The 7,437-nt window shown below is 30.2% G+C and overlaps 1 pseudogene across 1 annotated transcript; it reads left to right on the plus strand.

The window, feature by feature from the left end:
- Positions 1-3,069: 3,069 nt before the first annotated feature.
- Positions 3,070-4,126, plus strand: LOC308649317 (putative olfactory receptor 2B8; annotated as a pseudogene). The gene has a single exon. The product of its transcript is annotated as a putative olfactory receptor 2B8 (transcript).
- Positions 4,127-7,437: the final 3,311 nt, after the last annotated feature.

Below are 7,437 nucleotides of genomic sequence, written 5' to 3' on the forward strand. Positions count from 1 at the left end.
AAGCACAATATCAGTTATACAGTATGGAAATAAAAATTGGAGTTCTGGTATTGAGTTCGTGTTATAAAGGTTCCATTGCCATAAAGTTTATCTGATATTGTACTTTGCATCTTCCTTGTTTAATAACATCTATTGTGTATTCACTCATTATAAAAATATTCACTGAATAAGATTTATAAAAGCAGAACACAATTGTATAATGAAAATTGTTAATAATCTCAAACCTAGAGATAATTCTAATTAATATTTTTGTTGTGTATTTTCTTATGCTTTGTATATACATATTTCAATGATAATAGAAATATACTTTACATTTTATACTATGCCTATTTTATGTAATAAGATATGAGGATCATGAAAAAGTAATACATATTTAAAATTAATTTTAGTGACACAAAAATCAATAGATAAAACAAAATGTATTCAGTATTCTTTATTCTGAAATAATATTAATTATTTTCACTTTCATTAATATATCAATTGTGCATATCCTAGAAGGTGAGTAATTATATGCATCTGATTATATATGAAAATAACTTATTTAAGAAAAATTTCAAGATAAATTATAATATTGAAATTGGCATTTCTTCACACTTACAATTTTTGCTGATGTTTTAAACTTTGTTATAAAAGATCTTATTTATATAATAATTTTTTGATATTGTGCCTTTGGTAACTGTTCATTTTATGAACTAAGGTTTTTTAATAATTGAACCTCAGAATAGTAATTATTTCTAAATTATGTAAAATTGTCTAATTATTCCTAACATTTTTACTTATCATTTGACTTTATGATTTCATTGTGATGTGTAGTAAGCCAGCTTAGTGTTCTGTCCAAGATAACATTCTACTTTGCTTAATGTACTTTCTCATCTCCTTAAAATAAAGAGTGACCTTAAATTCAGGCAATGCAGATAAAACGGAGATGATCCATTTTATCCATCTCTTTGCCATATAATATTCAAGGTTTAAAAAAATGTTACTAAATGCTTGTTTAAATATGCACACAGTGCAGGTTTGTCCATTTATCCGGGTGGCTACATACAATAGTAGTTATAAGCACAGGATTTTAATTGAGGCAGACCAAGAGTAGGCTTGCTCTGCCACTTACTACCTACACCATTGCAAGGCAAGTTATTTAACCTTTCTGAAATTCAGTATTCTTGTCTATAAAATGGATATAACTAATGAATTTATGAGGATTATATGAAATGAACAAGGCACTTAAAGACAAATACATGTTCTCATATGTTCCATCTGAAAGAGTTGACCTCATAGAACTACAGAACAAAATAGAAATTACCAAGAGCTGGAGCAGTTGAGGAAAGGGATTGGAGAGATGATGTTCAAAGATACAAAATTTCTGTTAGGTAGGAGCAATAAATCAAAGAGATCTATTGTATAACATGGTGACTAAAATTAATAAAGATATATTTAAATCTTGAAAAATGCCAACAGAGTTGATGTAGTGTTCTCATCACAAAAAATGACAATTACTTGAGATCATACAAATGTTATTAAATTCAGTCATTCTATTATATGTAGTATAGTGCAGAATTTTATATATCACTTTTTATACATAACATACAATTCTATGCCAATTAAAAATAAACTAATAATAAAATAGATTGGATTTCCTTAGAAATGTCCAAAATTCTGCCATAAGAATGAAAAGAATTACATATGACTTCATCATAAAAACAAATGACAATTGTATTAAAAGGAAATGATACATATATAGTACTTATAAAAGCCCTACATTAAGAATCACTTTATGAATATGATTTTATCATAAAAACAAATGACAATTGTGTTAAAAGGAAATGATACATATATAGTACTTATAAAAGCCCTTCATTAAGAATCATTTTATGAATAATAATGATTATTACTGTTGAACAGTAATATTTACTTTTATGTCATGCATTTTACATAGATGAAAGTTTGAATAAAACATTCTTACTTGAATTGTTTTATATGTAAGCAAAATTAAACATACAGATAGTACATGTATAGATGTGTGTGTGCACATGATCATATATTTGGTAGTTGTCACATCCAAGACAAACATCAGAGAAGTTTTAAATACATTATTCAGAGCTTTTCCACTTTCCTATGGAAAATCTATTATGTAAGCATACTTCCCAGAAAACAGAAAATTATATGGCAATTAAGCTTAATTACAAAAGAGCCTAGTTTTAGAATTTTTCTACTTGGAAGTATGGCTAAGCATGTAATACTGATAGAACCTATGGAAATCACTATTGCATTTGTAGTTTTTGTTATTTTATATATATATATATATATATATATATATATATATATATATATACATATATATATATATATATATATATATATATATATATAAATTTCTTTTAAATATAGATGTGCTTTTTTTACCTAAGCAAAGTAAGTGAAACATTTTGTGCTATTAGTCTTAGACATGTTTACTCCTACTAATTTAATTATCTCTTGGCTAAATATCATCAAATTAATTTCATGAGTGTATTGCCTCACATCCTTGAAGTTTTACCCATATAAATTTAATTACAGTAAGCAGAAAGGATAAATACAGTAAGAAGGGAGGATAATTTGCTTTCATTGATAGTGCCTTTGATGGACAGTAATTTTCATCTTCCATAATACAAAACCATTCAAAAGTCAGAAGAAAATAAATTGAATTAAAAGGAAAAACATTAGAAAACATATTGAATAGACTTAATGAAGCTCCAATGAATTTTCCACTTTCTTCAATCTTTCCAATATCTTTTATAACAAATATCTTGTAATACATCTATACTATGTGTATTTTTGTAAAACCTCTTTACATGTGAAAAATCATGGATTAAATGCAGTTGCTAAAATATAGATAAACTTAACTGTGGATGCTATTTTTCTTACTGAGATAATGAAAGGAAATACATTAATGATTTTATTTGTCTCAACATCCCCTTTCCAGTTTTTCTGTTACATGCAGATTCACAAGCAAACTTTAAGTTCTAAGCACATAATAAACAGTATCTCAAAATTCTATCCTTGATGTTTCCAGCAAGTAGTGCCACAGCAATGAGAAGATTCAACAACACTTTCCATCATCTCAGTGGCTTTGTTCTAGTAGGTTTCTCTGAATGGCCCAAACTAGAAATGTTTCTTTTTGTGATCATCTCTATCTTCTATATATTGACACTTCTTGGAAATTCAGCTATCATTTTCTTGTCCCGCTTTGACCCCAGACTCCACACCCCCATGTATTTCTTTCTGGCTAATCTCTCCTTTTTGGATCTCTGCTATACAACTTCCACAGTCCCCCATATGCTGATAAATATACACAGTCACAAAAGAAGCATCAGCTACGTGGGATGTGTAGCTCAACTTTTCATCTTTCTAGGTCTAGGATCTAGTGAATGTTTACTTCTCTCAGTAATGGCCTTTGATCGATATGTAGCTATCTGCCAGCCTCTCCACTACAAAGTTATCATGCATTCTCGGCTATGCCAACAACTAGCAACAGTGGCTTGGATAACAGGTTTCAGCAACTCCTTGGTGCAAACAGTGCTGACTTTCTTATTACCTCGCTGTGGCCAATATCGAGTAGAGAGTTTCTTCTGTGAGGTACCTGCCATGCTTCAATTATCATGTGTGGATACATGGATCAATGAGGTGGAGATGTATGCAGCTGTGATCGTCATAAAGGTTATTCCTGTTGGATTAATTCTTTTCTCTTACATCAACATTTTCAGAGCAGTAGTAAGGATTCAGTCTTCTGAAGGTCGAAAGAAGGCCTTCAACACATGTGGGTCTCATCTTCTGGTGGTCATCATGTTCTATGGCTCTGCCATTAGTGGTTATGCATATATGGCGCCCAAGAGTAACTCAGCCAAATTGAAGGGCAAGCTTCTTGCACTCTTCTATGGACTCATAACTCCAATGCTCAATCCCCTTATCTACACCTTGAGAAATAAGGATGTTAAGAGAGCAATAAACAAGCTACTAGGGAGAGAACAAGAGCTAGGGTGGAACATGGCTTAGGAGAATACAGTCTTCTCATAATTCACACTACACACTTCCACAATACCTACTGTTAATTGCTATCATTCATAACACCCCTCTAAATAGTGGTTGATGATAGCTGAATGAATATTCTCTCTCAGATATTAGAGCTATAAAAATAATGAATATTCACAAATGTTTGATGCCATATTGTGGTTAGTATATGTTGTATTTTATGGTAAATTTTTCAATTAATAAGCATATGACTTCTTATCCCGCAACACATTAAGACTACTGGAGAAGGTAGTAATCCTGAGACTTTAAAAAAAAAATCATGAAGGTGACTGCTTGAAATGACTAAATTAGGCCACAATGTAATATACCGATAATCAAGCTGAAACTTCATTTCCTCTTTGTATATTTTTAGATTATTGGAAGCACAATTTTTTATGTCTAATTTTATTTTAATCAACTTTAAGATGACAGTCTCTGTGAGTCAAGTGGATGCTGTGGCCATCTAGATTGTTCTGGAAAAAGAAAGGCAAACACATAATAACTCTGTACAATGCTTCCAACTCTTTTTTTTTTCATGTATCTGGCAGCTTTTGTAGCATACGTCTATAACACTATACCTCAGTTTACAGAAGTTTTTCTTCATGGTTAAAACATGGAGAACATATGTACACATACATATTTCAGCAATGACCTACTGATCTGAGAGACATCTTGCTGCCAAATGAGTGTGTATTTTATTCTAGGTGTTCAAACATTTTGATCAGCATTATCATAGCTATTCTCAGCAGGCCAAATTGATGTGGAATAATAAATTTTTTCTCCAAACTTAATGGCAAGAAATCCAATAGATTCTGAGTTTTTCCCTGTACATGGGGCAGATATTCTTAATACCTCATTTTAAGAACTCTACTATGTATTTGTTGGTGGATGAATGGTCTGTATTTTGATAAAGGTGTTTGGACTTGACACAATTAAGAGTCACCTGTATGCACTCTGAAAATGGTCCAAATATCTAAAAGAACATTCCTACTAGCAATGTATTTCATTACATTTGTATCACTTTATTATCTTCATTTATAGGTTCTTGTGTACACATAGGAAATAGTGGGAAAAAACAGACTGAATGTTCATCTTGGTGAGGTTACAATAGAAAAAGTGGAAAAGAGCATCCACTCTCAAAGATTGTAATGCAATAGATCATTTTATGAATGTGATATACACACCCTTTCCAGATATTTCTGGGCAGTGGATATGTAGCTCATTCCTCTCACAAAATATAGAATATGAGCAGCTTGAAGACATGATGAGATTTATATCATTTTTCAAGTAATATGTACATAATCAGCTCTTCTTTCTCAATCCAACCCTCACAAATTTTAATATTATGAAAATAAAAATGCTATTGTTTTTCTAACAATATATGTGCATACATATTTGTGTATCTATAATTTGGGGAAGATATAAAGGGATTGAAAACTCAGGTTTCCAATAGTACAAAAATCCTAGTCCCAATCATTTCCAAGGAAAAATTTTAGTATCTGTCTTTTCACAAGAATTTCTACAAATGTGGTGTTTGGTATTTAATGAAATAGATAGGTAATAGATTTGGTAATCATATTTAAACTTTTAAAATACACTGATATATTCTGTATTTCATTTTTCTTAAAATAAATGTTGATGTTCAAGTGAAAGAAGTTACTTAATATTAATATTAAACTGGTAGCTGAGTTATTGGATAGACAGAACTAAAAACAAATGGAGAGTTCAATCCATTTGGAGAACTGATATTAAACCAATACATAAAAATGAGTGCTACTAGACAGTGACTATTCTGATTCAGCATCCACTGTGATTTTCCTGTGTATCAGAAGCATGGAGTGAAATTTTAAATATCACAAGTGCATGCACAGACCATGAACTTTTGGTGCCATTTCTTGGTAATATATGATAATTATAACTCTGGGAATTTTCCAGTAAAATTTTTGTTTTCAAGATTTTTCTGTTATTAGATATAAGTGGTTCCCTTTATCAGATTAAGGAAGTTCCCTCTATTGTTAGTATGCTACATGTATTTTAATTTAAACATTTTTTTACTCTTTAAAAATATATTTATCTTTAGTTGATAAAAATGTATATATTTATGGTATAAATGTGATGTTTGATATATGTGTTCATTGTGGAGTGATAAAATTAAGCTAACTGACATATATATTACCACAAATTTATCATTTGTGTATATTGAGAAAATTTAAAACATACTCTTTAAGCAATTTTCAAGTGTACAGTATATTCTTAACTATCATAACCACTATGTGCAATAAGCATTTTGAATTTTTGTATATTTAGACCAACAAAATCTTCCCCACTGTACTATGTACCACACCCATTACCCAGCCACTGATAACTATTATTCTACTCTCCACTTGCATTAATTCAACTTTTTTAGATTCCACATAGAATGAGATTATGAAGAACTGGTCTTTCTTGTTTAACTTTACATCCCACAGGCTCATGTCACAATTGTCAAATTTCATCTTTTAACAGGGTTTAATAGTATCCTAACCTGTATGTATAGCACAAATTTTAACTATTCACAAAATGATGAGACAATTAGGTTGAAATGGCATTTTTTCAAAGACTTTTACTAAATATATTCAAATGGTCATAGTGTTTACCTTTTATTTTGTTAATAAGATAATTACATAGTTCAAGGTAACAATAAAACATTCTATTTGGGTATAATCTGCTAATCATAGAAAACAATGAAACAAAATAAAAAGAACAACATGGGTCTATTTTTTTTTTTAAATCACAATGGCGAAAAAAAGTGTGGAAAAGGTAGTATTTTAATAAAATAAATAATACTTTGTCAATTGCTTAAACATATAAAATCAATATTGACACTTTTCTCTCAGAAATTATCACCTGGCACACACCCGTAATCTCCTAACTGAAAGTAGATCTTAAGTTCTTGAAGATGTACTTACAAAAAAAATCACATTTAAACTGACAGTCAATACACAAAAAGACATTCAACCACATTAGTGTTATATAAATAAATATTAGACCCCAAATTTTATACTATTAACCAAAGTACCTAAACTAAACAGACTGGTAATTCCAAGTGTTGATGAGGATGTGAGCAGATAGATTTCTTTTGCATGGCTAATAGGTGTCTAAGTTGGTTTACCATCATCCTTAGAAACTGTAAGGCAGAGGACTTACTAAAGAATATATATATATATATATAAAATCACTCAGTAATTCTACTCCAAGTTATTTGCACTAAAATACATGGGTTAAAATGTTCATATTAGCAGTATTCATAATAAACCCAAATTTAGGGTGTGAATTCACAAATGGGAAGAAGTTGATTCCAGGCGAGGAAGTCCTACAATGCTAATGCACTAAAGATAAGGCATAGAAAGA

Source organism: Spermophilus citellus (assembly GCF_964194105.1).
Source record: "Spermophilus citellus genome assembly, chromosome: 5".
NCBI lineage: Eukaryota > Metazoa > Chordata > Mammalia > Rodentia > Sciuridae > Spermophilus > Spermophilus citellus.